The sequence below is a fragment of the Saimiri boliviensis genome, chromosome 8 (assembly GCF_048565385.1).
Source record: "Saimiri boliviensis isolate mSaiBol1 chromosome 8, mSaiBol1.pri, whole genome shotgun sequence".
NCBI classification, from domain to species: domain Eukaryota; kingdom Metazoa; phylum Chordata; class Mammalia; order Primates; family Cebidae; genus Saimiri; species Saimiri boliviensis.
In genome coordinates, this window is record NC_133456.1 from 68203731 (window position 1) to 68213436 (window position 9706).

The following is a 9706-nucleotide window of genomic DNA, read 5'->3' on the forward strand; positions in this document are numbered from 1 at the left end:
GCGCCTCTTCCGGCGCCTGCGCAGCCAGATTCCCGCCCCTGCCCCGGCCGAGCGCCTCTTCCCGCGCCCCGAGCGCCTCTTCCCGCGCCTGCGCAGCCAGATTCCCGCCCCCGCCCCGGCCGAGCGCCTCCTGCCGTCCGGGAGTGTGATGTGCGCGGGGACGGCGGCGAAGGGCTGCCTGCGGCCAGGCCTGAGGACACCGCCTCCTCTCGCCCGCATCGGCCCCCGGCGCGCGGACGGGGCGCTTAAGCGGAGGACGCGCAGGCCCCGCGGGTGCCCCCATCCCCCAGCGCGGCCGCCGCCGTCACCAGCGCGCTCTGTCCCAGCGAAGCGCGAACTCGGGCGGGCCGGCGGCGCGGTCAGCGCAGAGGCCTGGGGGTCCGCGTCGGGAGCGTCGCCGGAGAGACGCGGCGCGCGGAACGGTCTGAGGCCCGAGGGGCGCCGCAGCCGGCGGGGGACGCGCTGGCCCCGGCAGGTGGGAAGAGGAGCGTTCCGCCGGCCGCGCCTGGCTTCCCGCCGGCGTCTGTCCGCGCGCAGGCCGAAAGACCGGGTCTTGCTGGCTCACGGCGGGTTCTGATCAAGAGAATTCGCTCTTCAACCACGTGTGATTTCCCGATGTTTAAAACACAAAAGGCCGTAAAGTGACTGGCGCTGAAAACTATCTCGAATCAGAAAAAAACGGTATCAAATATTATTTTTTCTTTCTCCGACGACCTGAGACACCTGGGGATCTTTCCACGCTCGTGGATTCAAGCCTTTCTCCCGCCGCAGCCCACCGAGTACCTGGGATTACAGGTGCACACCACGACTGGATAATTTTTGCATTTTTAGTGGAGACAGGGTTTAACTTTGTTGGCCAGGCTGGTCTCGAACTCCTGGACTTCAAGTGATCTACCCGCCTTGGCCTCCCAAAGTGCTGGGATTACAGGTGTGAGCCACCATACCCAGTCCAAAATATTTGTTTTTAGTGAACAGATGCAATTTGGAATTTTAAAAAGTGAGAATAACTAGAATTTTTTCCTTCTGCCTCCTTCTTATGACTTAACCTTGTACATATGAGATAGCTTTTACTTTTCAGACTTAGATGCGTTAATAATGTCCCTGCAACTTGGTAAACTCTCTGAAGAAGTGCGTGATTTGCTGCTACTTTTACGTATTTGGTTCAACCTCAGAAATAGGGTCATTTTTGAGTCCGTGAGACAAGAGTCACACAGAACTTGCACCTGCCTTAACCGGAGCCCCCTGGTCATTCCTATTGTATGATTCTGGTTCCATTTAAAAGAAAATACTCAGCGGGCGCAGTGGCTCATGCTGAGGCGGGCAGATAACGAGATCAGGAGATCGAGACCATCCTGGCTAACATGGTGAAACTCCATCTCTACTAAAAATTTAAAAATTAGCTGGGTGTGGTGGCACGTGCCTGCACTCCCAGCTACTCTGGAGGCTGAGGCAGGAGAATCGCTTGAACCCGGGAGGTGGAGGTTGCAGTGACCGAGATCACCCCACTGCACTCCAGCCTGGGTGAAAAGTGAGACTCCATCTCAAAAAAAAAAAAAAAAAAAAAAAGAAAGAAAAGATAAGAAAATTCTCATGGGCAATAAGTGAGAAGGAGCAACATGGCTTTTTGCCCTTTGAATTTTTCTAATGCCGCTTCACCTGGTAACCAACTGGCCTCTCTGTCCACCAAATACCACACTCACTCCACTCTTGGCCTGAAAGCCAAGCCTCCTACACACACATACTCCATTCTGAACTCACAGCCTGTCGCTCAAGAAGAACCTAAACTGGTCGGTGTGAGTTGCGATCCCAATGTGTCTGTTCAGGAACACGGCAACGTGACCTACTTGAAACGCAGTGATGAGAGATGCAGGCGCTGTACCTCTAGTGTCCCAGACGCTCCTTCAGCTGACTCCTTCCTCTGAGCCACTAAGGATCACTTCCTGCTCCATAAAGCAGCAACCATGAATTAACTGTCACGTTCACAACGTGGGCCCCTCCCAATCTGACCCAGAGGCTTTGACACTGGGTTCAAATTCTAGCTCTGTGACTTCAAGAAACCCTTAAAAAACTTCCTGCCCTGAATTTCCTCAGTAAAAAGGGAGTGAATAAAACTCAGTGTGAGTTGCAGGAGCATGGAAAAAATTCGTATCTATAAACTGTTGTGAGGTCGATCTATAAAAGAGGCTATTACTGCAAAATGCTGGCGTCATGTATTTCAGGTTCCAGAATCCACAGTCACTTCTTTTGCATTCAGTAGATGCTTTACTCAAGGGGGAAAAAAAAAGAACCCTCTCTGCCTTTCACCATAGTGGAGAAACTACTTCCTCATTCTTTTTCCATTCTCTCAGTTAAATATACAGTAACTATTATGGCAGAGAATTCTTTCCTAGCTGAAATTCTCCCTGTTCATGAAAACTATCTGTGTTTTCAGATTTAGAGATGCACAAATCATTGACAGCAAATTTATACCACAGTCTATGTTCTTTGTGTGACTATATATATATATATGTGTGTGTGTGTACAGTCATTCCGTATGGGAATTTTTTGCTGACGCAAGCAAGAATTCAGAGTGTCGAAATTAAGTCACATCTGATCTTACATTCTCTTTGCAGGAAAACAAACAACAGAAAAGTACGATTTGTGCCACAAACTTCTGGAGCCTTCAGTGGGATCTTTTCTTTCCTTTGTGCTGATTGCTGTCTCCAGCCATCCTGCTAATCAGATGGGCACCCGAGTACCTGAACTAGGCTCACGTCAGAGAAACCAGTGTCACCTCTGAGAAGCAGCTACTTCTGCTTATCTCCGGTAATGATACTCATGGCTACTATTAACTGAGCACCTGGGATGAGCAAGGTACAGTTTTAAGTCTATACATATGTTAATTCACTTTTTGGGCTTTTTCAAGAGCAGAGAGCTGCACTGACTCACACAAGCTCACAAGAGCCAAAGAACTGGGTCTATCCTGCCATACAAACAACCCGATGGATGGTGAGGCAGAAACGAACCGCTGAAAATCTTCAACAGTTCAACAGCCCTTGATATATAGTCCTGTTCGAAATCCACTGTGACTGAGTGTTTACCAGGTGGCACTTGGTTTCATATTTTAAGTGGAGGTAATTGTTCCACTACATGACTGGTTCTTGAACTAAAGTGTGATCCTCTATTAAATACAGATGCCCAGGTCCCATCTCTGGAGATTCTAATAAAACAATTAGGGTGAAGGACCCAAGAACTTGCATTTAAAAAGCCCTTTCTATGATCTTAACACAGGTGGCCCTACATTTATACTTTGGGAGCTATTAGGTCACATGATGCATTAAATAGGAACCTAAGCACCATTTGTGGTCTCAGGTCATGCTGCCTCCTTGGAACGCAGCTTATTTCTCTGTGCAGTGTGGGAGTTGGAACAGATGATTTAATATGCCTTTAAGATCTGCCTTTAAGCCAGGCATAGTGACTCACACCTATAATCCCAGCACTTTGGGAAGTCCAGACAGATGGATCACCTAAAGTCAGTAGTTTGAGACCAGCCTTACCAACATAGTGAAACCCCGTCTCTACTAAAACTACAAAATTACCTGGGCATGGCAGTGCATGCCTGTAATCCCAGATACTTGGGAGGCTGAGGCAGGAGAATCACTTGAACCCGGGAGGCAGAGGTTGCAGTGAGCTGAGATCAGATTGTGCCATTGCACTCCAGCCTAGGCAACAAGAGTAAAACTCCATTTCAGGCCGGGCGCGGTGGCTCAAGCCTGTAATCCCAGCACTTTGGGAGGCCGAGGCGGGTGGATCACAAGGTCAAGAGATCGAGACCATCTTGGTCAACATGGTGAAACCCCATCTCTACTAAAAATACAAAAAAAATAGCTGGGCATGGTGGTGCGTGCCTGTAATCCCAGCTACTCAGGAGGCTGAGGCAGGAGAATTGCCTGAACCCAGGAGGCGGAGGTTGCGGTGAGCCGAGATCGCGCCATTGCACTCCAGCCTGGGTAACAAGAGCGAAACTCCGTCTCAAAAAAAAAACAAAAAAAAAAAAACTCCATTTCAAAAACAAAACAGAGCCCGGTGCGGTGGCTCACGCCTGTAATCCCAGCACTTTGGGAGGCCAAGGCGGTTGGATCACGAGGTCAAGAGATGGAGACCATCCTGGTCAACATGGTGAAACCCTGTCTCCACTAAAAATACAAAAATTAGCTGGGCATGGCGGCGCGTGCCTGTAATCCCAGCTACTCAGGAGGCTGAGGCAGGAGAATTGCCTGAACCCAGGACGCAGAGGTTGCGGTGAGCCAAGATCGTGCCATTGCACTCCAGCCTGCGTAACAAGAGTGAAACTCCGTCTAAAAAAAAAAAAAAAAAAAAAAAAAAACAGAACAAAAGATCTCAATCTCCCTTTAAGATCCACGAAAGTATATGAAACCCTAAGTTTGTTTGCAGGAAGCAGGTATCTTCTCTCCTGGAGTGACAGTAATGCAAGGATTCCCTCATCAGCCGCTGAGAGGCAGCACTCACCTAGAGAGAAGAGAAGAGAATCCAGCCACTGTGTGCCCAACCCAACTTTTCCTAGAACATAATGGTCACTTGGATGCCCTGAACAACCATGGTGTTGCGCTCAGTGCTACGAGAACATAATTTCCTTCAGACACAGAACTTGAGGAGGTAGGAACTTTTTGGTCATTCAGCAGATGAGGACACAGAAGACCAGAGTGTCTGAGGAATTGTGCAAAAATCACAAAGTAATGAGAGCTAGGTCCAGGGCTCCAGTACAGACCAAATTCGAAAGCCCATGCTTTTACTGACAATAATATTCTGCCTCACTCAGTGACTTGAGGTTATTCTTGTAAGTGTCTATTCTCAAGGCTTGAAGGAGCCTTAGCCTTTTGACCCAGGAATGTTGCTGGCCAAATTGTTACACAGACAGAATGTTCATAGCTTTTTATAAGTCTGCATGTCTTGATCACTTTTAGATAAATTCTATTCGAGATTTGATGAAGCCGCCATTTTTTTTTTTTTTTTTTTTTTTTTTTTTTTTTTTTTTGAGACGGAGTTTTTGCTCTTGTTACCCAGGCTGGAGTGCAATGGCGTGATCTCGGCTCACCGCAACCTCCGCCTCCTGGGTTCAGGCAATTCTCCTGCCTCAGCCTCCTGAGTAGCTGGGATTACAGGCACATGCCACCATGCCCAGCTAATTTTTTTGTATTTTTAGTAGAGACGGGGTTTCACCATGTTGACCAGGATGGTCTCGATCTCTTGATCTCGTGATCCACCCGCCTCGGCCTCCCAAAGTGCTGGGATTACAGGCTTGAGCCACCGCGCCCGGCCGAAGCCGCCATTTTAGCAAGTGATACCTGGTTGTGAATTTCGATGCATTCTTTTTTTTTTTTTTTTTTTTTTTGAGACGGAGTTTCGCTCTTGTTTCCCAGGCTGGAGTGCAATGGTGCGATCTCGGCTCACCGCAACCTCCGCCTCCTGGGTTCAGGCAATTCTCCTGTCTCAGCCTCCTGAGTAGCTGGGATTACAGGCACGCGCCACCATGCCCAGCTAATTTTTTTGTATTTTTAGTAGAGACGGGGTTTCACCATGTTGACCAGGATGGTCTCGATCTCTTCACCTTGTGATCCACCCGCCTCAGCCTCCCAAAGTGCTGGGATTACAGGCTTGAACCACTGCACCCAGCCTTTTTGATGCATTCTTAAGCGTTATAGAATAACCCCTATTAATAAGAACTCAAATAATCTGAAGTCTTAATCAATTAGACTTTTGTTTTTTTTTTCTGTTTCTCTAAGGAGAAAAAAAGAATAGAAAAACAAATCTATATCCAGTGCTTAATTTTTTTTTTTTCTCAGTCTCCATAGGGACAGTCAAAAATTGCCAATGCCGACTAATTTCAAGTCATCATGGCGGGGTTTGGGAAAAGTTTTCAAGTAGCAATAATCTCACCTCGGATAAACCTTATTGGCTACGATGCTGCCACTGTGCAAAGGTAGCCAGGGCTTAATTTTTTAAGATAAAATCCCAGGCCAGGCACAGTGGCTTACTCCCGTAATCCCAACATTTTGGGAGGCTGAGACAGGCGGATCACTTGAGGCCAAGGGTCTGAGACCAGCCTGGCCAACATGGTGAAACCCCGTCTCTACTAAAAATACAAAAATTAGCTAGTATGGTAACACACACCTGTAGTCCCAGCTACTTAGGAGGCTGAGGCATGAGAATCACTTGAACCCAGGAGGTGAAGGTTGCAGGAGGCGAGATCATGCCATTACACTCCAGTCTGGGGGACAGAGGGAAGCCCTGTCTCAAAAATAAAAATAAAAAATAAAACAAAATCCCAGGAAAGTTGTTGAGGATTAGTGGTAATTCAGATAACTCTCTTGTTTCAGGTAAAACAAATTCATGCAAAGTATGTTCCCAACCCCACTGCGTACACCTGTGTTAGCTCCTGCTGAGCTTGAAGTTTTAGACAGAGGTGCAAATCTCTGTCTTTTATTCATTACTGTATTGCCAGCTCCTGGAATAGTGCTTGGCACGGATGCTCAGTAGATAGTTCCCGGATGATTGAATAAGCTGGAGACTACCTCAAAAATTGTTCTGTATTCAGCACTAACAGCAGCAACTTCCAACAAATTGGGGTAGGCTTGAAAGATCAAACCATTAGGCTATCCCTGTATAGCTCTTCTGTTTATATCTGCAGCCTTTCCACATTGTGAATTGAAATTCAAAATGGTGGCTGTGAGGATCTGCAAGATTCCTGGTCATTCCATTCAACAAGCATTTAATGAGCCTCTCATAGTGTAGAGTTCAATTTGACTCAAATATTCCACTTTAGAGGTTCTCAAAAGGATTGGTTCCACCTCCTCGTGTGCATTTGGGAATATGTGGGTGAGGGTGTTTCTTGTCGCCATGATTGGAAGGGCACTGCCAGGCATGTAGGGAGTAGAGAGCCAGGTGTGGTAGATGCCCTATAGTTTGCAGAGAAGTCCCATGCAACAGAGAATTGCCCCAAGTGTGAAGGAAATTAATTTCATGTCCACTGGAAATTAATGTAAGTGGCAGGGCTAATTATTATGACCTGAGTTAAATCCTAATGCCATTTTACATAATGTACAAAGTAACTTGTGTTGAAGTATCTTCTGCACTTTTTCAATGGCCACTGAATTTCCCCAGAATGCATCTACTGTGTATATTGAGAGAAGTGTGTACTTTGTTTTCTTCAGATGCTTCAAAAGTTCTTCACCATTTTAGGAAATCACATCACCATCAGCAAAGCTATTCACATCACCATCAGCAAAACTTGAGTTTCCAATGCAATAACACACCCAAATCAGCCTGTACCCAGCTGTCACATCCACAGTGTCCATACACATGTCAGCAGCTGACCTCTTTATTGTATGATTGACGTAGCCATGCTTCAGGATTCACATGAAGAATTACATATTTAATGATAAACTACTGGCCTGGTGGTGGCTCACACCTGTAATCCCAGCATTTTGGGAGGCTGAAGCAGGCAGATCACCTGAGATCAGGAGTTCAAGACCAGCCTGGCCAACATGGTGAAACTCCGTCTCTACTAAAAATACACAAAAAGTTAGCTGGGCATGGTGGCACACACTTGTAACCCCAACTACTCAGGAGGCTGAGTCAGGAGAATCACTTGAACACAAGAAGCAGAGGTTGCAGTGAGCCAAGTTCGCACCATTGCTCTCCATCCAGCCTGGTGGCAAAGTGAGACTCCATCTCAAAATGATAATAGTCAATTTCTTCACTAATTTCTCATATATCCCATAGTTAGGGCATTATTTTTAATGCATGTAGGTAAGTTATACTCTCTATGAGCTTGATTTCAGAATAGTAAAGTGTTTGCTATAAAAGGGGCATTGAGGAAATAAAGGAATTGAATACTACTGTTCTCCTTGCTAAGAAAGCGGACAATTATGGTTTAGGATTCTTTTTTTTTAAGGTTGACTCAAGGTTGTTTTCCTTTGTTGACCCAAATGGAACATGTCTACATAAGTGGATCCATGGTCTCATCTCAACTGGTTCATTTGGGGGAAGTTTCAACATGCCTGCATAGAGAAACCCACACAATTCCTGCTCTGAAAGCATCTAGCCTTCTCTCTATGTCTGCGTTTACATACAAGATGATGTAGCTGTACTTTTCTTCCTCACTACCCACCATCCTGTACCATTTTTAGGGCAGATGATTGAGAGAGAGAGAGAGAGAGAGAGAGAGAGAAAACAAAAAAAAGATATAGAGATAGATATAGTTGATAGATATTTTTAGTATATAATTTTTATTTCTTTTTTTTTTTTTTTTTTTTTTTTTGAGATGAAGTTTTGCTCTTGTTACCCAGGCTGGAGTGCAATGGCGCGATCTCGGCTCACCGCAACCTCCGCCTCCTGGATTCAAGCAATTCTCCTGCCTCAGCCTCTTGAGTAGCTGGGATTACAGGCACGTGCCACCACGCCCAGCTAATTTTTTGTATTTTTAGTAGAGATGGGGTTTCACCATGTTGACCAGGATGGTCTCGATCTCTTCACCTTGTGATCCACCCGCCTCAGCCTCCCAAAGTGCTGGGATTACAGGCTTGAGCCACCGCGCCCGTCAAGAATTTTTATTTCTTTTAAAAAAAAATGAGGTACACGTGCAGAACGTGCAGGTCTGTTACATAGGTGTCCGTGTGCCATGGTGGTTTGCTGCACCTGTTAACCTGTCCGCTCAGTTCCCTCACTTCACTCCCCAACCCCAGCAGGCCTTGGTGTGTGACGTTGCCCTCCCTGTGTCCATGTGTTCTCATTGTTCAGCTCCCACTTACGAGTGAGAACATGCGGTGTTTGATTTCGTTTCTGTGTTAGTTCACTGAGAATGATGGCTTCCAGGTTTACCCACATCCCTGCAAAGGACATGATCTCATTTCTTTTTATGGTTGCATAGTATTCCATGGTATATATGTACCACATTTTCTTTTTTTTTTTTTTTTTTTTTTTTTTGAGACGGGGTTTCGCTCTTGTTACCCAGGCTGGAGTGCAATGGCACAATCTCGGCTCACCGCAACCTCCGCCTCCTGGGTTCAAGCAATCCTCCTGCCTCAGCCTCCCTAGTAGCTGGGACTACAGGCGTGCGCCACCATGCCCAGCTAATTTTTGTATTTTTAGTAGAGACGGGGTTTCACCATGTTGACCAGGATGGTCTCGATCTCTTGACCTCGTGATCCACCTGCCTCGGCCTCCCAAAGTGCTGGGATTACAGGCTTGAGCCACCGCGCCCGGCCCCTGTAAATTTTTACCTAAGCCTTTTCCTTCTTGGTAACCTTGTCTTTTCATAATCTGCCAAGCAAAATTTCCAGTAGTAAGTTTTGCTCCCATCGCTTCTAAAACATCTCGACCCCACAAATTAAATGCGAGTCTTGGAAGGATGTAAGGACGAAAATGTCCCTCATGTCCCTCAGCATCAGTCCACTTTATTAAATTAGTAGATTGTTCAGGATTATAACTCCTTCCAATTCCTTGTAAAGAAGTCATAGAAGGGGAGGAAGGCCACCGTAAAGCCCGGTGATTAGATGAAATAACAGAAATATCAGCTCTAGTATCTAACAGACCCTTAAAAGGCTTGCCAGCAATCCATATAGTCAATTCAGGGTGGAAGCAGTAATAGACTGCACCCAATAAGCGTGATTTGAGGATCCAAAAGCAGAGCGACCTCGAGTCTCAG

At 46.4% G+C, this 9706-nt stretch overlaps 1 non-coding gene across 1 annotated transcript; it reads right to left on the reverse strand.

Annotated features, from left to right (window-relative positions):
• Nucleotides 1-5843: 5843 nt before the first annotated feature.
• Nucleotides 5844-5982, reverse strand: LOC120367691 (U4 spliceosomal RNA). The gene has a single exon (XR_005582010.1). It is a non-coding gene; the product is annotated as a U4 spliceosomal RNA (small nuclear RNA).
• Nucleotides 5983-9706: the final 3724 nt, after the last annotated feature.